General features: G+C 38.2%; 1 protein-coding gene across 3 annotated transcripts in view; it reads left to right on the forward strand.

Moving 5' to 3' along the window:
• Positions 1-21,352, forward strand: part of BBS9 (Bardet-Biedl syndrome 9) — a 428,290-nt gene that overhangs the window by 330,954 nt on the left and 75,984 nt on the right. The window lies entirely within an intron of this gene.

Below are 21,352 nucleotides of genomic sequence, written 5' to 3' on the forward strand. Positions count from 1 at the left end.
TCAACGGTTACAGAGAACTGAGATAGCCTTGCTAAACGACAAGACTATTCCATTACATTTATATAGTTCTTTATATATAGTTTATAAACTCTTTTCCCCTTGATCCTTTGAATGGCCAGTTTAGCATGAAAAGGGGAAAAATGAGTGTTCATATTTGGAGTTTTTGGTGAAGGATTATTTAAATAAAAACATCTCAGATCCCTTGAACCACAGATATATATTTGACCACCAGCTGCCATTTTTGGGGAACTTGCTGCGTGCTTTTATTTACAAAGAAATAATATGCTTCTTGGAAATTAGAGAACTTCAACTTGTTTTTTGTATTAGAGGAAACCATTTCAATAAAAAAGTCATTTCAAATCCATTTTTAAATATAGATATGAAAACATGGCACTAAAAATAATAGTGCTAAAACTAACGTTTTTGAGTGCTTCCTAGGTACCAGGTGCTATTTTAAGTGTTTCACAAGGACTATCTCATTTAATCTTAAACATGGCCCTCCATGGTAGTTAAGGTGCTGTTTTCATCCCCATTTTACATATGGGAAAATTTAGGCTCTGAGAGTTAAGTGTTTTTCTAAAGCTAGTGGGTGGTGGAGCCAGGATTTAGACCCAAGTCTATCTGCGTCCAAAGTACATGTTTTTAACTAGTACACCGTATTATAGCGAACAAAGCTGTGAACATGATTTTGAAAATCACTAGCTTTGCCAATTGAATCTGATTTTCTACAGTTGGACCAAAGGATTGTCAGATTCACAAAAAAAATCGAGCTATATTTTATATCCTAAACAAAATACTAACAAATAAATTGGAAAAAAATTGAGTACACATTTTTTTAGATTAAAAAAATCAAATTACAGCTAAAATTAATCTTTGAGAAGCTAGAAATGTAGATGTAATAATATAAGATAAAGAATATAATGGCTAGGATGATGTTAAAAAGAATGATAAGTATCACTTATGAACTCAAATTTAGTAGTCAGAAAGACTTGGGTGGCCTCAATTCCTGGTTCTACCACTTGATGACGGAGTCCCTCTGGTCAAGTTTCTTAACTGATCGAAATCTTTGCTTCTGTAGCTATAAGATGGAAACAATAATAGGATCTACCCAATAAGCTGTAGTAAGAATTAAATGAGATAACGGAATAGAATGCTAATCATTATTAGCAGTGCTTTGTACATTTTACATATATAGTCCTCACAAAGAAATGCAAGGTAGGTATTACTGCCTTTTCATGATTATTTGTCTCCTCGACTGCATCTGAGGGCAGGAATTTTATCTTTCTCATTTTTATATTCTCAGTGCCTGGCGCAATGCCTGACTGTAGTGCAGTCAGTATTTGTTGAGTGAATGAGTGGAGAAAAGGGTGAACGCTCACAAGAGGTGACTTGGCAGAATAGATGCGATGGATATAATCTGAAGCATGAGAAGCAGGGCAGGGCCAGCTATGTAATTTACGGGGACCAGTGCAAAATAAAAATGCAGATCTCTTGTTCCAAAGTGGGAGAAAGTGCTAAAGTGCTGTTAATACTAAAAACAAAGCTTTTTACTTCCTGCAGTCTCTTTCTCATCATGATGCTTTTATTTGTTATTTTATGTTGTTCTAAGTAAAGAAAAATAAAAAATTTAAATTGTTAGCATGAATTTTACCATTAATCTTTATAATGTGCAATGCCAGTTTTAATAAAATTATAAGAGCATTAAACTCATATATGGAATCACCACAATTATACAGTTGGTATTTCATAGCTCATACATGCATATGTATTTTGTTCTTACAGAACTGTGGAATCTCTGCACAAAAGTTAACTGTGTTTCACTTCTTGATATGCACGCATCCACCAACACTCTCTCCCTTCAGCTTACTGATGAGTGAGGAAGGATTGAAAAGAAAAGGAGCTCTGTGTCACTCTGTTTCTCTTTCCTTCTATGTTATCGTTTTCAGTTTAAGTGGTCGGGTAATACAGGGAAGTAACAGGAGTATAATGGGCTTCCTTAGTCATTCCTGTTTCTTTGAATCTATTGCCTTCTTTCTTCCTTCAAAACAAGTTCTGGTTCAAATGAAAAGCCTCCCATGGCTGCCGGTGCCCCCACTTAATCAGTCTAGACGTAACATGCCTTTCTTATACTTGCTTTGAATCTCCCTGAACTTCCACTCATCATGGGGCCACGGGAATTCTGAACTCATGGGGCTAAATGTGAATGGGGCAGAGAGGAGGGAGGATGCATGCATATTGTGCATATCTTCCCTTCACACACATTTCATTGTCCCATCAGACTTCACTTACAAAACACAAGTTCAAAGAGAAAATTATTAAGAATTTCGGGGCTGGCCCCGTGGCCGAGTGGTTAAGTTCGCGCGCTCCGCTGCAGGCGGCCCAGTGTTTCATTGGTTCGAATCCTGGGTGCGGACATGGCACTGCTCATCAAACCACGCTGAGGCAGCGTCCCACATGCCACAACTAGAAGGACCCACAACGAAGAATATACAACTATGTACCGGGGGGGCTTTGGGGAGAAAAAGGAAAAAATAAAATCTTTAAAAAAAAAAAAAAAAAAAAGAATTTCAAGATGGCAACAACAAAGCAAGGAAGCAAGTGCAGGTCCCTTCTGAATACAGGTTCCTGTGCAGTTGCACAGCTTGTGTACTCCTGAAGCTGGCCCTGAAGCATGGTTAGATCCAAAGAAAGAATTTGCTAGAAATAGTTTCTCAAATGTGGGAAATGAGTCCCGAGAGAGACTGTGGTGTTTCCAACTCTAGGGATCTTTGAAAACAGCCTCATTTTGCTGGGAGTATGTATATGTTCATCCCTGTGGACAGGTGAATGGACTTAGCATCTTCTCAAAGTCCCTTTCTACCCTGCCTCTGCCTTCTCTGCTGTCATTCCTCCCAAAACATGTAGAAGAAAATTCTTTCAACTCTCTCCTGAATTTGGTGAGATTAGAAGGTGTGTATACTTGTTATGGCTATTGAAGTCATTAATGAGGCACGACATTTGATAAAAACATAACTTGGAGAAGAATGAATCAAAAAAGACGTTTTAATACTGCTTGTTATGCTCTTCATCTCTAATTAGGTTGTGGTATTCACTTTGGACTTATACTATTGAGATACCTTATACATCTTGAGAAAGAAGGAATCCTTTTTCATTCTTTAAGACATACGCATGCAGTATGTGGTTTTGACATGCTAGTTCACAATCCCCACATTATGCCTTTAGACCTCACAAATAAATGTTATGTGATGGGTTTCCCACTGAGATGTGAAAATGAAATATGCAAACCTGAAATAACTTGGAAGAAGGGTGAGGCAGGGAAGAAAGGAGTCTCTGACCAGAATGTTGAAAATACATCCCATATTGAAGTTATTATGATACCACAAAAATCTGAATGTAATTTAGACGGTTTGGTTGAGGGTGGATGGCAGAGTACATGTCTGAGGGGGAGAGCTTTAGACATGTGGACCACATTTTCAGAAGAGACTGTCAGCTCACAAGGTCAGATGTCCCCACAAGTATTGAGAGGTAGAAGAAAGTGCTCAGAGGTCGTTTTATTTACGTTTCAAACAGCACTACGTAATGGTTTGCTGTATTATTATTTAGATGGCGTGTGTCATGAGGCAGTGCCACAAATGCGACAGTCAACTCTGGAATGTTTTCTTCTTAATGGCATCAGATTCACAAAGCAAAAATATTTTGAATTTGTTATTGCTGATAAAAAATAATATTCTTTGCACTATATTATCAGTATTTTTTTTTAAATGCCATCCAATTTGGAACAGAATTCATTCATCATTATTTTCTTTGATCTGTCTCTTTAGTAGGGCTTTTCCATTTTTGCCAGTTCCCAATACTATTTTGGGGCAAGTAAATGCTGGTATTGCAGACTACTCTATGTGATTTTTTTAAGGTGCTGAAAGTTATATCTGCCAAGTGTGCTTTTGTACTGATACTCCCTTTCACTGTAAGAAAAACATTAAATGCTCTATGTGGCGTCTCCAAAAAGAGCTCTTAAACTCAGTTCCATCAGGGGATTTCATAATAAGATATTGTCCCTGCTGTCTTCCTGTGCTGATGAAGTTTTGCCCAAAACAGTGTTCTATCAGAATACCTGATAGGCCAATTCTAAAATGAATTGTCTTCTTACTTTTGAGGTTAGGGGATGAGGATACTCCAGAGTGTTTGAATTAATGGAGAATTTAAACATGCGTCTACTGACCCTCTATCTATTTGACCTTCTATGGAAAATACTATCTCTACTTAGGTCAATGAGGGCTGTGTTACTGTTTTGAGTCTGAGCGAGTGTTTACTTGTGATATTACAAACATCTCCCTCCCATGATGCTGTACAGAAGCCAAAAGCTGCAAAACTGTGCATACCTCAGGGTTGGCCTAAGGACAAAGCTTTTATCCAGTCATTTAGTCATTCAATGAATATTTATTGAGCACTTACTATGTTTCAGGCAGTGTTCTAGGCACTTGGCATGCCTCAGTAAACAAGACAAACTTAGATCCCTTCCTTTTTGGTTTACTTCAACATTGCAAGCAAACATATTCTAATCATATTCAACCATAAACATATTGGCGGGCTAATATGGTAGCTACTTGCTGTATGTGGCTATTTAAATTGAAATTTAATAAATAAAATTAAAATTTCAGTTCCTCAGTCTCACCAGCTATATTCCAACTGCTCAACAGGTACATGTGATGAGTGGCTACCACATTGGACAGTGCTGAAATAGAACATTTCCATCACTGCAGAAACTTGTATTGCATAGTGCTATCAGTCATTAAGAGAGAAAGGGTTTTGTCAGTTGGGTTAACAACTCTAGCACATTTTAATGTATTGATGAAAGTCAGGTAGGACACTGACATTAAGTTATGCTGTGGTGTTTGCATTAGCAGCCGTTATTTCTTATTCTGGGATCAGCCTGGTCAGATGCACCGTGACCAGACATTCTCCCAGGAACAAGAAAGTTCTCTTGGGAGACGTATGAATCTTCATAAAGGGGAGGCAAGAAGCTGGCACAAGTGCTGCTACTCCCCCTTCATGTGACCTTGGTGGATATTGTAATCATCATGAGTTCTTTCCTGTTGAGCCTGCGCTTGGCCTCAGAATCCTTTTGAATGCAGCATTCTAGATAGTCACTATCACTTGGAGTTGTTGACTCCAAGTCCAGGGATAAATCCTCTTTGCCTTTCCTGATCTCTGTACAGATCTGCTTCACATTTTCCTAGTAAACAGCTTAGATGACCAAGATTCTTTAACATGAAGTCCAGCAGATGGCAAGAGAGCAGGGAGGAGCAGTACTGGTATTTCCAAATGGGCTGCCTCAGGCTTCTGCTCTAAATGTTCATTTGTGTTCCACCTGACTCCACAGGAATCTCTAATGAAAAGAGCAACAGTGCACTGCTTTTGGGACCTGATTACATACAGCCCTAGAGTTGGAAGGAATATTGGCACATTGCATGCATTTTGCCTGACTTTTTCTTTTCTTTCAAAGTACGTTTACTATCTTTAGTAACTATTATCTACTATTTGAAAAAGAAAAGCTTTATTGTATTCTTATGGATTTAATAGTTACCTTCCCTACTATTGAACTTTAAAATCACCTGGGAAACTTAAGATGGAAATTTACATCACTGGGAGAAGGAGATTTGGACCTTCAGCTTACATTTTGATTGATTATTTCTTTTACAAACTGATATGGAAGGAGAAACTTATTTTTAACATGTTCAACATGGTTCATGTGAGAAAACAGATGTTTATAATAGGAAATCCTATTGTGTGGAGGGACTTATCAAGGCTCCCTTACAAGGCCTAAAGACTTCTACGTCACAGGTCAGATTTGATGTAAGGGCTATTGTGCCTCCTGTCTGGATTGAGTGATGACTGAGATGGCTAATCATTACTGTTATTAATGACTTCTTAAAAGGCAAACAAAAGGAGGAAGTCTGGTGTCAGGATCAAGCCTGCCTTTATGACTGTTAAAGTATCATCACAATTATAACTGTCTGTGGGAACATAGAGCAGAAAGTAAATATTTTGGTAATTCCCATGATCTTAGCCAGCAAGATAGACATGAAAGAATTAGTTTCATGTTCATAATGGCCACATACTCTGCATTGTTGCTAGTTAGATGCAGCTGGTGTTATGTAATAGTATAATAGTCTGCTTCACTAGAGTTGAATATAACATATCTCAGAGCCTTTTTTTTTTGAGGAAGATTAGCCCTGAGTTAACATCTGCTGCCAGTCCTCCTCTTTTTGCTGAGGAAGACTGGCCCTGAGCTAACATCCATGCCCATCTTCCTCCACTTTCTATATGGGACGCCTACCACAGCATGGCTTGCCAAGCAGTGCCATGTCCGCACCCGGGATCCAAACTGGCGAACCCGGAGCCACTGAAGTGGAACATGCGCACTTAACCGCTGTGCCACCGGGCCGGCCCCATGTGTGTAATTTTTTAGACTTTCCTTATGTATATCACATATGAAACAGTGCTTTAATGGAGAGATTTAATATTATTTGTGCATTTAAGTATAAAGAGACTAAATAAATGAAGAATTGATTAATTGAAGCTTCACTCTCACTGTGTGTCACCTCAAATCCTTCATGAAATAAGATGTGATTTAAATATAAATAACTAAATAAGTAAAATTCATACAACCAGAAGATAATAATGATCATCATCATCCTCATAATGCTTACCAGTTTGATTCCTGGCTGGAAGTGTATTTATATTAGTTTAATTTCCTTAAAATACCTTTACCCAACCTACTTTGAGTCTACTAATGAGAAAGAGATGATTTTGACATTTCTGAGATACTACATTCTTTCAGAAATTATACATGGGCATTGGTGACTCTTTCCTCTAAAATACCGTACTCCCTCTGCACTGTAACCCCACACGCAACCGCACCTCCAGCTTTAGTCGGTCACTCTGACCTGCTGCTGTTCATTTGGAAATGTTTCTGACAACCCGCCTTGGTTTGCATCCTTATTATTCACCATGGCTTTCTGTGGTGGCATGGAAGTAGCATTTCTGCCCATGCCTGCGCTGGTATGCCCTGCACATCTCTGCTAGACTCACGGCCCGCTACTCTCATGTCCACGTTGCTTACATACTTTCCATGGCTCTCTTTGCCTCGGTTCAGTTCGGACTCCAGTGCCAGGCATTCAGGACTTTCAGTCACTTGGCTCCACCACATCTTCTTTCTAAAACTGATTTTCTGTGAGCTGACTTTCTATGGGTCCACTCTTCTTTCTATCAAATCAGGGCTGATAGTGCTTTGTTCTTCACCTAAAATGCATCCCCTATTTACCCCTCTATCCACCCTCTTCAAGAGGCAGATCAATTTTTGTTTCCTCCCTGTTTATTCTGGCTTCCATTCTCTTGTGAACTTCACTTGGGGATATGACATAATTTAGCTCTCATTATAATTTAGCTCTAAAATTGTCTATGTGCTTTTCTTGTATTCTAATAAATATAAAGGCAGAGTCTTCTACATCCCTGCAGAATTAAAGCTTAAATTGAGTGTATAGTCAGATATAAGTATCTAGGGCATGCTTGATACCCCATTTATTTTCACTGTATTTCGCAAAATTACAGATTCTCCTCCAACAACTATGTAGCTTTAAAAATTATTTTTATTAAAAAAGAAAGCATTCTGGGGCCAACCCAGTGGCGTAGCGGTTAAGTTTGTGTGCTCTGCTGTGGCTGCTGGAGGTTCGTGGGTTTGGATCCTGGGCATGGACCTACACCACCATCAAGCCATGCTGTTGTGGCAACCCACATACAAAATAGAGGAAGACTGGCACAGGTGACAGCTCAGGGCCAATCTTCCTCACCAAAAAAAAGGAAGCATTATACTTTCATTTTTGCATCACTCCTTTTTTTGCAAGAAACCTCAAATGTTTCAGAGCTCTGTAACAGCAAGACCTGATCTCTCCTGTATAGATGGTAAAAGATATAGATAGGTTGATAGCCAGACCACCACACATATATATTTATACATATATTCATTCATGTATCTTGTAAATCAAGTCAATAAACACAAAAATTTTCAGTCTTACCAGTGATGAACATATGCAACTGAAAACAACTATTAGCTACACATCCCCTATATTGATCTAGCCAGATTTGGTAATAAATAGTGTTGACAGACATGTAGTAAATAGACATACTCACCTATTTCTGATATGGTCTTTCCAGAGAGTCCTCCAGGAAAATGTGGGTCATAAAGCTAACTATCCAACACTTGGCACAGGTAATCTAAGTTAATGCTCTGAAAGTATAAACTAAAATCCATTTGGTCCCATGATGTTTATATTTATGTTATGAAATGTTGAAAGCAACCTAGATGCTAATAGATGGAAAATGCAAACGGTAGTATATCACGTGAATAGAATATTATGTCAGACTGGGTTTAAATCCCTTTGTGAGCAAATACTTAACTAGCTCTGTGTCCTTAGACAAATTGTGGAACTCTCTGAGCATTGGTTTCCTCATCTGTACAGGGGTGAACTAGACCCAGACCCCATGGACTGGTTCTGCTTTGAAAAGAGGTGAGAATGGCCATTCAGATGTTATTTTGGCTTAATTTCACTTTTTATTCCTGCTGAACCAGTAAACAAATGGCACAGAGGAAGAACACAAGATTAAGAAAGTGAGTGAACTTGACTCTCCAGTGCCTTCCTCATGAAGGCATGCCTGGAGTTTGATGGAAAATACAGTCTGTGCAGAAAGAGGAACCCACCAGTTTAGAGGTGCTCAGAACCGGAGGCTCACTGCCTTTCACATGGTGAGGCTGGGAGAAGGGCCACCTCAGCCTCAGAGTAGCTGTTCCATAGGGAACTTCTTACAATTCAAGTATATCCTGTCCTCTACTATTTTTTTAACTGCATAATCTGGCCTTCATTAGGGGTAGCTCCGGTCTACTATAAATGTTTTAATGAAACACAATAAACATTGAATGAAAAAATACATATAATCAAGGTTTTCTTCTTCAGTAAGACATATCTGAATTATATTTCTTATACAAAGCAACTGAAAAGTACATTATTTGTTTGATCTCAATGAATTAGACCACATCCTGAGCCTCCCTTGGGTGTCTTTACCATTGTTTTCAATTCAGGGTTTTGATGTTTAGTTATCCATGTCAGCTGGAAGATGATAATAATAATAATCATAATGCAGAGGTGCTAAACCGTATTTTAAAAAACTGCATTACATGTGTGACCACATTTGGAAACCACTTGTCAAAAGTGTGCAGGTATTATGAGGACACCCTTTATATACCTCTTAAGATTCTTGTAAGGACTTATTGAGATAATGTGCATAAAGTGGAGCTGAGCATATGACAATCATCGAAGAATTAGTAGCTATTATTAATACTGTATTTCAGCAATGAGATGCCATCCATTGTAAGTTACAGCATTATTTTATGGACTACTTAGAAAAAAAAAACCACTGCCAATTACATTATGACAGTGTTTTTTAATCTCTTAAAATTTTTAATGTTGAAAGAGCTCTTTTAGACATAAATTTTTTCATATATTACTCTCATGCCTGATTAAGCAGCATAAATTGGTTAAGGTATTCCTGAAAGTTCTTCACATTTAAAGTTTGATTCTCTTAACTCGTCTTTCAACTACAGGTCATTGTCTTCCATATTTTTCCATACAGCATTGTCCTCTGTGCCATGAAGAGTGTTGTTTATGCAGCATTTAAGAATGTGCCACTGTTGCCTTCGTGATATTTTTTCTGAGCCTCTGATATCCATTCTAAAAATTTTCCTTTTTCACCAAACTCAAAGCTTCATTTTTTCTCTCAATTGAATCGTATGTTGCTGGAAGTCAAGAAGCTTCTGTCCAGTTAGCAAGAAATTTTAGGCAAATTGATGTTTACTGCTTTAACAATAGTGCTGCGTGATACATTGATTAATCAAACACATCTGTTCCAGGGATATGGCAATTTCTTCTACTTCACTTGTGTGGCTTGGCATAGGATAGTAATCTGTGTGCATGTGTTTGAGTAACAAAACATGACCTATTTCTTCTATCTTTATCTTCTTTAACGTCCTGGAAGCACTTAGCTTTTACTTGGAAGAAAATATGGCATTGCTGTCATTCTTCTTTTATGCATATTTGCTTCACTAAATTCAAATTTATACTTCCAACTGTTCTATTTCCTCACTTTTCTGTGCACAAAACTTTTTTATTCAATAATGAATCATAATGTAATTTAAAAAATATTTTAAATGACAATCCCTTTAACCCTTGCATATATGTCAGTTGAAGTGACATATTATGAACAGCTAAGACAAAGACTGTGCACACATAAGCACTGACAACGATAGCATGTCTGAAGCCAGGAAGCCAGCAGTTGTTAGACGCCGCTGAGAATAAGACGTATCTCTAAGGAATGTTAAAATGTGAAAAAAAAGATGTGTTAGAATTGATGGACCATAATTGTAAGCACAGAGTGAAAGAATTATAATTGTAGTCATTTCTTATTAAGAGGAAATTTGTGAGTGGTTTGAATTGGGGACAGGAAGTTACAGAAAAAGATGAGGCCTTGGCTTTCCATCTTAGAGCAGGCATCCTTGACCAGAAGCAGATTTCATATAAATAAGAAAAATCTTACCAGTTGCTGGTTTTTGAAGAGAAAGCCCCAAATGGACTGTGAGAAGTAATGAAGGTTGAGTCTCTATTGCCATCGCTTTTAATCTGTCAGGTTGCATAACCTAGTTATGAACCCTAAGTTTAGATTTCACTGAAATGTCAATTATAAGAACTGCGGGAACACAGATCTTCTCTCCCACCATAGTGAATAAGAATATGTGGATGAAATCACTGATATTGCTAGCAGTAATATGCTTCACTTCTGCATTTAGATGGTGAAATTTTCCAGTTTCCTATGAAGTAAAATCTGGTTTCTATGGTTTAATGGCAGTGGTTAGTTGCTTTCTAACAGGCTGGGTCTAAATTCAAGATTGTAAACATTTCTATATAGTTTTTAGCTATAATCTCAGAACCAAGTCCGATGAGCTTCACTAATTAGAAGATTTCCCTGTTTCATAGAGGAAAAAGAAGAGGAATTAAATACACACACACACAAGAGATAGGCCTTCCTCCTATAATTCAAAAGTATGTAAGAAAATTAACTCTTATTGAGCAGTATTATGTAGTATGCATTGCCCAGGAACTCTACATACATCACCTCATTTAATCCTCACTGTGTCCCTTTGAAGTAGGGGGTTGTAGCAGACGCTGTGCATGCTCCATCCGTATCTCTTCACCTCCTGCCGTTCTGAAAGCATCTCCCTGCTGAACATCTGCAGTTTTTTTTTAATTTATTTTTTTCATTGAAGTAACGTTGGTTTATAACATTATATAAATTTCAGGTGTACGTCATTATATTTCAGCTTCTATATAGACTACATCATGTTCACCACCAAAATTCTAGTTGCCATCTGTCACTGTACACATGTGCCCCTTTTACCCATTCTGCCCTCCCCCCACCGCCTTCCCCTCTGGTAACCACCAGTCTATTCTCTGTCTCTATGTGTTTGTTTGTTTGTTGTTTTATTGTCTTCCATATATGAGTGAAATCAAACAGTATTTGGCTTTCTCTGTCTGACTTATTTCGCTTAGCATAATGCCCTCAAGGTCCATCCACTTTGTTGCAAATGGCAAGATTTCGTTTTATTTATGGCTGAGTACTATTCCATTGTGTATCTGTATGTGTGTGCGTGTGCATGTGTTAGCACACCACATCTTCTTTATCCATTCATCCGTTGTAAATATCTGCAGTTTTTTGTTTGAAGACTCTCCCTGTTTGGCAGAGGCTGCACAGCCACTGTATTTGCTCAATGACTGATGGGAGCTGGTAGATTAATACCCCAGCTCCCTCGTCCCTCTGTCCAGGAAAGTCTGAGGTACGTTATACACCACCTTCCAGAGCAGTCCAGCAGGATCGCACCAGTTGCCTATAGAGGTAACTACTCAATAGCACAGCAGTTTATTGGCGTCCCCTGCTCACTTGCTCACTCATCACTGGCACTTCCTGGATGAGCTCTCAGATAAACTGCTTGCACTCACATCCTTATCACAGGACTGTTAGTTCCAATTCACAAGTGGGGAAATATGCCCTAGATCACACAGCTGGAAAATAGCAGAGGCAAGATTTGAACCCAAAGTAAGGGGCCTCACAAAAATGAGCAACCAAACTCAGTGGGGGAACTTTTTTTTTTTTAAAGATTGGCACCTGAGCTAACATCTGTTGCCAATCTTCTATTTTTTTTTTCTTTCTTCTCCCCAAAGCGCCCCCCCCCCCACACTACATAGTGGCATATTCTAGTTGTAGGTCCTTCTGGTTCTGCTGTGTGGGATGCTGCCTCAGCATGGCTTAATGAGCAGTACTAGGTCTGTGTGCAGGATCTGAACCAGTGAAACCCCAGGGTGCCAAAGCAGAGCGTGTGAACTTAACCACTCGGCCACAGGGCTGGCCCCAGTAGGGCAACTTTTGACCAGGTGATCATACTGACGTTTTACTCTTCTCCAACTTGACTACTTTAACAAGGATAAGTATAATTTATGTTTTGTACTTATGTCTACCTGTGCTGGATTCTATACTAGAAAATACTGACAAATTTAATCAACTTGTGGTTTGCTTCGCATGGCACTAACATGAACTCAAACTATATAATTGATTTTTGCACAAAACTGGTGGAAAGGTATCTTATGTAGACAAGTGTAAAGACCTTTTTATGTTGAATAACTTTTATTATTTGACAGATAATTCTTGATGTTATTTTAGGAAGGGGGGCTAAAAGAAAATCATTCCTAAAGCACTTTACCTGTACCTCTAAATACATTTCATTTTCTGCATTATTATATTTTTGTATACATTCTTATATTATCACTTGAATGTAAGCTTCTTGAAGGTAGGATCCATATCTGATTCACCTTTTTTGTTAACCTCACAGTATTTAGTGTAATGTCTTACATCAATTGGCTCTAAATAAATATTTTTGAAATAAATAAATGACTATATATTGACTCAAACTAGTGCTTTATTAAATGGACAAAGACATTTGAAATTAGGATCAATATAGGGGTAAACATATCGTCTTGTAAATAATTACTATTCAACTTGGAGATTTTTGCTGCTGTGTTATGTTAGCTTGATTGCCGTGAAAAATGACACCAACACTGAATAATTTGCAGCTCAGTCACTTCAGATCCCATTCTAGATACTTTTTCTCCAGACTTGAATTCTATTTGAAAGAAAATAGAAATAGGAATCTAGTATGTGGACCTTCCTATAGCTGTTTCAGATCCATCGGTGGCCCTGACCAAGAAAGAAGCAGATAGTCACATCTGAAAATAGTGAAGCTTCTGGGTGGTCCTGAAAAATCCAGACTAATTAAAGGGAGGAAATAAAAACAGAAAGAAAAGGATCATGTACTACTTTACACTTAAATCAGTGGCTTTATGTATTTTGGGACCTTTTTTCCCTGAGTTCGGTCATTTGTTCTTTGAGATTGTCAAGAACACAGCATTGTCAGGGGAGGAGTTGCTGCCCTTAGTTTGCTCACATGGTTCTTCTCTTGTCTTAGCTTCAATAGAGTTTTCTCCAGACTCTATCAGATATGGGGGCACTTGGGGAGTCTGTGACCCTCTGTGTCTTATGATTCCATAATAGGAGTGGTTGCTCTCAGTATTCTCAATAATGAGTCCCTGAAACGAGCATCTGTAATTCAGACTCGTCAGTCAAGTCTGACCGTTGTTATGTTCATGGTATCACAAGGCCGTTCCTAGATGTCAGTTTCGGGAGTGTATGCAAGTGCCAACAGCTTTGTTGGACTCTTCTAAAGCTTTGGCCCACCTAAACTGGCACAGATCATGGTGCTTTTTGATTATGTAGTAAAATCCCATTTAATTGTATCCAGATTATTCACTTGGATAAAGAAGCTGATTTAAATTTTGGTTCTGTGAATATGTTAATAGTGACCATAATTTTTCAGGGGGAAGACTGCATGCGATATTATCTAAAGCCCAGTTTAGTGGAAGAGGCCTAAGATGATCTGATGACAACAGATTGAAAGACCCACGTAATGAAATGGGAAAGAAGTCTTGGTAGCATAGTGGTCAAGAGCGTGGGATTTAGAACCATGCAGTCCTGGATCCCATTACAGCTCCCACTTTTAATAATTGTATGATTTGCAGTAAAATACTTACATGTAGAGTCTTAGGTGGAAGTTATAATACATATCTCACAGGATAATGGTAAGAATTAACTGAGATAGCATTTGTAAGTCTTATCACATTTTCTAGCACATGAGAGGTCCTAAATCGTTTCTAGTCTTGCTGCTGTTATTCATGGGAACCAGCCCAGAAAAGAGAGACTTTTAGAGAGAACTCTCACAAGGAAGACTAGTGGCACAGACTTAAGGACCTACAACTGCTAAATATGTCTCATTAAATCTACAAGCTCCTGGCAAGGGAAATTATTTTTCTGATTTTTAACTGATCAGGAAACTGAGACCCAGAGAGCTAAAGTAATTTTCCCAGAGACATACAGCTTATAAGGAAAGGTGCCACAGTTCAGCCTAGAGCTTCTGATTTCTAATCCAGTGCACTTTTCGTGCCCCATGCTGCCTCTTAATTATGGAAATATTTAAGCAAGCTAAGTCATTAGCGTGAGATGCTGAATAAGTAAAGAGTCAGTGCTGCATGTCAGGCCTGAGCTAATGACTTCAGGGGGAAAAGCCGCATCAAACTCAGGACTCACTCTCCTGAGCTTCTTGTCCCCTGGATCTTGACCTGGTAATTACTATCCTGTTAGCTTTCCTGTACCTTCAAAAAAATGATTTTTAATATTTTTTTATAGTTATCATCAGTGGGAAAATTGGTCCAAATTATCTAACCTACCATCACCAGAAGCAGCTTTCTTCTGGAATCTTCATTTTCCAGTCTTGACTTTTGTTTGTAAGCTCCTTCTGAATAGTGCATGTGCCTGGAAGCTTTTGTCTGAAGCAAACTTTACTGCGTAGTCAAGGCGATGTCTCCATGGGATAGCATTAAGGTTTTGTCTTAAAACTGAATATGGCTATCCAGGATCAAGTTTCATGATAATTCGGGTAATTCATTTTATATTCCTCTATCTAAAGCTTTGGGTTCTGAATGGGAGTACAGGTCAAATGCAAAACATAAGCTTGAAAAAACAGGATCAGCATAGGTTGGTTTGAAGCAACCTTGTGCTTTCTGCTTGTATTGTGGCTAAACTCTATGAAGGCGGCTTAGCTTCTGTTAGTCAAAGAGGTTTTAGATTTGCATCCAATAGGAAGCAGTCTGCTTCATTTTTCACAAAGCAGTGTTGATAAACCCAGCACCCTGTTTTACTTTTGGTTGAAACCTGAATTAAGTTTTTACAGCTTTTCAATCATGACAAAGAAGTAGAGAACTCCAAAAGTGTAATAAATCATTTCAGTTTAAAATAAAAAAGAATGAAATGAGGGAGTGCTTCATTTTGTTAGCAGTGGACTGAAAAAGTTAAAGCAGATTTTTTCAATACTTTATTTTATTAAAACCATTGAATATAATTTTAAACTCATTAAGACACCATGTAGGCTGTACGGCTTGGTTCCATTTTTAAAAAATTTTATTTTGTTTTGTTTTAGGTTCGAAGAGCTGTTTTAGTTTTTAAAGGTAAATAGCTCAACCTTTTGATCTTTCCTTTGCGTGAAAGGGAGATTCACTGAGTACAGTCTCTTCTTTGAAAATAATCTGAACCTAGATAAATCCTGAACAATTCTAGTGTCTTCCAAAACATATATTTACAACTAAAGTACTAAGTTTTATTTGTTCCTAGGTTTACAATGACCCTTCGTGTGATTATTTTTAGCTTATCTTGGATAAGTATAATATGATACAATACAATACAAACTAATAATAACCGTAAGTCTCTGTGGATCAATCCTAAATACCAAAGACTGTTCACTGGGAGTCCTTTACATCTGTTCAAGAGGAAATTTATTTCTCTTGTTGATACAATTTTTTTTTCAGATAAATGAACATGATGTAAAGTTTATTTTGCCTTCCAACATATAATGTAAGACAGGTCATTTCTGAGAGTCTTTTCTCCTCCACTGGAACCTGGGCTATGGCTACACAACTTCTGTTTGTTCCTTTAGACACATCTCCTTCTTAACCTTTTCTCTCTCCCTTAGAGTTAACTGTGTGCACATTTGGTAATAAATGCTACCCTGGCATTTTGTGGTTTTCCCTATACTGCTATAGTTAAGAATGTGCTAGTGTTTCTATTATAAATGTGAGTTTGCAGAATTTTGTAATTTGTTTGAATAAAAGTTGAAAGATGTTACTTTGCACATTGGATCTCAATGTTGTATTTGTATTTTCTGATTTTCTAAAAAAAAATAAGAGTGAATATATGTGCTTATCCCATAGTATCTTCCACTTAAGATTTCAGAGTGCCTTACCATTCATGTAAGATTGGCATGGGAAATAGTGTTACTCCTGTTTTGTGGAGATCTCAGATGTACCCCACAGAGATTAAGTGATTTATCTAAGGTCATACAGTGAAGGAGCAGTTGAAGTAACTGAGATTAAGTAATAATCCAGAAGCCTAGAGGCAGCTATCTTCAACTTTGTGCTTTTAATTCACAGGTAGAATGAGAATACTCTTTTAGTTTATTTTTTTCTTTGGTTACTTTGGTTGATACCCTAGGAAATTAACTTAAACCTGGGAAATTAACTTTATAAACTTGGTCAAACTTTCTGCTTCTTACTGTTTCTGATAAACCACTTGCTTATGCCAGCATTTAGACATAGTGACCAGTGGAGACTAGCAGGGCAGGTAGAGCAGAGAAGTCAGAAGCTCAGCCATGCCCATCTGGTCTCTGGATAGCAAAGGCATAGCTCAGTTGACTCCAATTAGGAGGAGGAACAGACCAGGAGAGGCTAAGGCCTTGAATTTAAAAAGCTGGCTCATAGAAATGGGGCATCACACTGGTACAGAGAGGCATCTGGGACCATACAGGAGCCTCCACACAGGCAGGTGAAACATGAAGGCAGAGAACTGGGAATTCTGGAGGATGCTTGGAGCAGGCAACTTGGCTTTGGAGAAGTCAGTCAGCAGGGCCACAGCTGTTGAGTCCACTTCCTTGGAGGGGACTTGGCAGGACCATCAAGGCGTGACCCTTTAAGCAGGTTCCCAATGTAGGGGTTCAGGTAGAAGGACTAACAAAAAACTGAAGTTACCACATGGAGTAGAGCCTAGACCTCGGGAATAGAGGAAAACCCCAATTATCAATATTAGACTAGATAAAGTAAGCACAAAAAAAACCCCCAATAAATAAATTAATTTCTAATACTGACAAGGGCTGTGAAGAAGATAAAACAGAGTAATGTGTACATTTAAACTTATTTATTGATTTATTCACAGATTTATTTATTTAACTTCGTACCTGATGTTGTTTTCTAAAAGCCATACATGAGTTAACTCGACTTTAAGAGTTAGGCAGTGGATGAGCCAGCCCTAATGGCCTAGTGCTTAAAGTTCCACGCTCTCTGCTTTGGCGGCCCAGGTTCGTTTCCCAATCATGGAGTCACATCACTTGTCTGTCAGTTGCCATGCTGTGGTGGCGGCTCACACAGAAGAACTAGAAGGACTTACAACTAGGATTTACAACCATACTTCGGGCTTCGGGGAGAAATTAAAAAAAAAAAAGAGGCTGGGGATTTGAGAAGTAAAATCAAATCAATTCTCAATGAAGAGCACATGCTTACTAGTTTCTTCCCTTTGAGACATTTTTAGCACTATTTTCCCAAAATTAAGATTTTCCTTCACTTTCACAATTAGAAAAGGCAAAATTATTAGTACGATTGATATTCATCTTCAAAGGGTAAATGTTAGGTATGTGCATGTGGGAGGTTATGTGGGTGTGGTTAGACATTAAAACTGAATATTAGACTTATCGATTGAAGGGCTGTGAATAAAGGTGGTGGATTCAAACACCAAAAAGGTGATTAAAATAGATTACCTTTAAGGTACTTCTCACACTTGTCATTCTAGATTTCCACTTAGTTTTGTTTCACATTTCAGCAGGTAAGTATGTTACATGTTTGGTCAGTGAATTATCACATTGCATTTTTATTTAACAAAACTCTCATTTCAAAGGCTCTTCTTTTGTCTCATTAACATTTCTTTTTATTATCACATTTGAGTTTATGTAGCAATTTAGGCCCTCCAAATAATAACGCTGTATTTTAATAGCAATTTTTCTAAAGTATTGGCATCATGCCTAATTATATTAAAGAAATACCCATGACAAATACCTAAACATGACATAGTTTTTTTAAAAATTTTTTATTGAGTTAATGATAGGTTACAATCTTGTGAAATTTCAGTTGTATGTTATTATCTGTCAGTCGTGTTGTAGGTGCAACCCTTCACCCTTTGTGCCCCCCCCACCACCCCCCCCCCTTCCCCTGGTAGCCACTAATCTTTTCTCTTTGTCCACAGGTTTAAATTCCTCATATGAGTGGAGTCATACAGAGATTGTTCTTCTCTATCTGGCTTATTTCACTTAACATAATTCCCTCAAGGTCCATCCATGTTGTTGCAAATGGGATGATTTTGTTCTTTTTTACGGCCGAGTAGTATTCCATTGTATATATACCACATCTTCTTTATCCAATCATCTGTTGATGGGCACTTAGATTGCTTCCATGTCTTGGCTATTGTAAATAATGCTGCAATAAACATTGGGGTGCATAGAACTTTTGGAATTGCTGACTTCAAGCTCTCTGGATAGATACCCAGTAGTGGAATAGCTGGATCATATGGTAGTTCTATTTTTAATTTTTTGAGGAATCTCCATGCTGTTCTCCATAGTGGCTGCACCAGTTTGCATTCCCACCAGCAGTGTATGAGGGTTCCTTTTTCTCCACAACCTCTCCAACATTTGTTACTATTTGTTTTAGTTATTTTTGTCATTCTAATGGGTGTAAGGTGATATCTTAGTGTAGTTTTGATTTGCATTTCCCTGATGATCAGCAATGATGAACATCTTTTCATGTGCCTATTGGCCATCCATATATCTTCTTTGGGGAAATGTCTGTTCGTGTCTCCTGCCCATTTTTTGATCGGGTTGTTTAATTTTTTGTTGTTGAGTTGTGTGAGTTCTTTATATATTACAGATAGGAAGCCTTTGTCAGATGTATTACTTGCAAATATTTTTTCCCAGTTAGTGGGTTGTTTTTTTGTTTCAATCCTGTTTTCCCTTGCCTTGAAGAAGCTCTTTAGTCTGATGAAGTCCCATTTGTTTATTCTTTCTATTGCTTCCCTTGTCTGAGAAGACATGGTGTCTGAAAAGATCCTTTTAATACTGATGTCAAAGAGTGTACTGCCTACATTTTCTTCTAGAAGCCTCATGGTTTCAGGTCTCAGCTTTAGGTCATTGATCCATTTTGAGTTTATTTTGGTGAATGGTGAAGAAGAATGGTCAAATTTCAGTCTTTTACATGTGGCTTTCCAGTTTTCCCAGCACCATTTGTTGAGAAGACTTTCTTTTCTCCATTTTATGCCCTCAGCTCCTTTGTCGAAGATTAGCTGTCCATAGATGTGTGGTTTTATTTCTGGGCTTTAAATTCTGTTCCATTGATCTGTGCACCTGTTTTTGTACCAGTACCATGCTATTTTGATTACTGTAGCTTTGTAGTATGTTTTGAAGTCAGGGATTGTGATGCCTCCAGCTGTGTTCTTTTTTCTCAGGATTGCTTTAGCAATTCAGGGTCTTTTGTTGCCCCATATAAATTTTAGGATTCTTTGTCATAGTTTTTGACTTGATCTGCAAGTTGGGAGTAGGAAAGGAAATTCTGTAGTACCTCTATATTAACTAAATGCCATATCTACTTAAATTATTTAATATGCTACTGTAACCTACATATGAAAATAGCAGTTTGCTTAGATGAATAGTCTATAAAAGAGTAGGAACTGTTTTAATGCTGAAATGACCACAGAGCACATAAATGTCAAATTATATGTAAAGGATCTTTCCTCTTTTATTCTAGAGCTCTTTGTCAATGGTTCCAAAAGCAACTTAAAAATAGATCCTCTCCAGTGACATCTGGATTACTATTTTATCTCAATTTACCTCTTCCCATTATTATTGAAATACGAATTCAATTTTAGATATTTGTCTAGTTTAGATTTTGATGGTTGTGTAGAGATGTCTTTGTAACAACTTGTGGTTTATTATTCTTTAGTGGTTTGGGGCAGAAAGCTGTTTTTACACTCTTTAACATCTCTTGAAAGGATTTTCAAGATCATTTTAAAGTAAATAGTTTGTTTTCTAATTTGCCTGATGGCATCTATTATGGGTCAATAGAGTAAAAAAAATCCTGATTTTGGCAATCAATGGGAAGTTCTCTGGTGGATATATATAGAGTCTGCATTTTGGTTTAATGAACCAACGCATGAGCCTAGAAGGAAGACATGTGGGGGTGAGGAAAAGGCCTGGGGTTTAGTTGTCCGTTCGCTCATTGTGAATCAAGAGTGTGGTGCAGCTGCCAAGAGCGCAGAGGGGACCAGAGGCCAGGTTGGCCAAGAGAATTCGCAGTGAACGCAAGGGACAGTTGTGTCCTCCCCTGCACTCCCATCCCTAGCCTGGTGTCCTGGGGTCAGTGTGGGGTTCTCTAGTTAGCTGTGTAAATTTTTAAGTGTTTAAAATTGGAGCTCATTCAAAGACAAGTGGTCAGGATGGAGAGAAAACTTGAAACCATGTTTATATAAGGAAGAGCTGGAGGAACTGGGGATGTTTATTCTGGAGGAAAGGGTACAGAATTACTGTCTTCACAGATATAAAGGGCTGTCATGTAGAAGAGAGGTTAGATTTATTCTGCATGCCTCTGGAGGGAAGAATAAGGGCCAATGGGGCAGACTTTGGCTCAGTATAGGAATAGCTTTCTGATGGTTACATGTGTCCCTGAAAGGTGTGAACTGCCTCCAAGAGTAGTAATTTTGGGTGATGAAGACAGCCATGCCTAGGCAGATGGTTGCTATTGTGGGAAAATCCCACAAGACTAGATAAAAGATTTCCAAAGGCCTCTACCTCTAAGATCCTGGTTTTATGTCTCACCATCTCTCTGTCCAGCAAAAACATTTCTTGCCCATCCTTTGTTTACCAAGCACAGTGCAAGGGTGTAGAGAACTCCAGGCACTGTAATGGGGAAAGCAGACATGCAGTGACCACAGCACAGGGTGAGGAGTGCTATGATAGAATTGGGCACGTGAGGCCTCAGAGCCCTGAGGAGGGCCCACG

Source organism: Equus asinus, chromosome 1, assembly GCF_041296235.1.
Source record: "Equus asinus isolate D_3611 breed Donkey chromosome 1, EquAss-T2T_v2, whole genome shotgun sequence".
Taxonomy (NCBI): domain Eukaryota; kingdom Metazoa; phylum Chordata; class Mammalia; order Perissodactyla; family Equidae; genus Equus; species Equus asinus.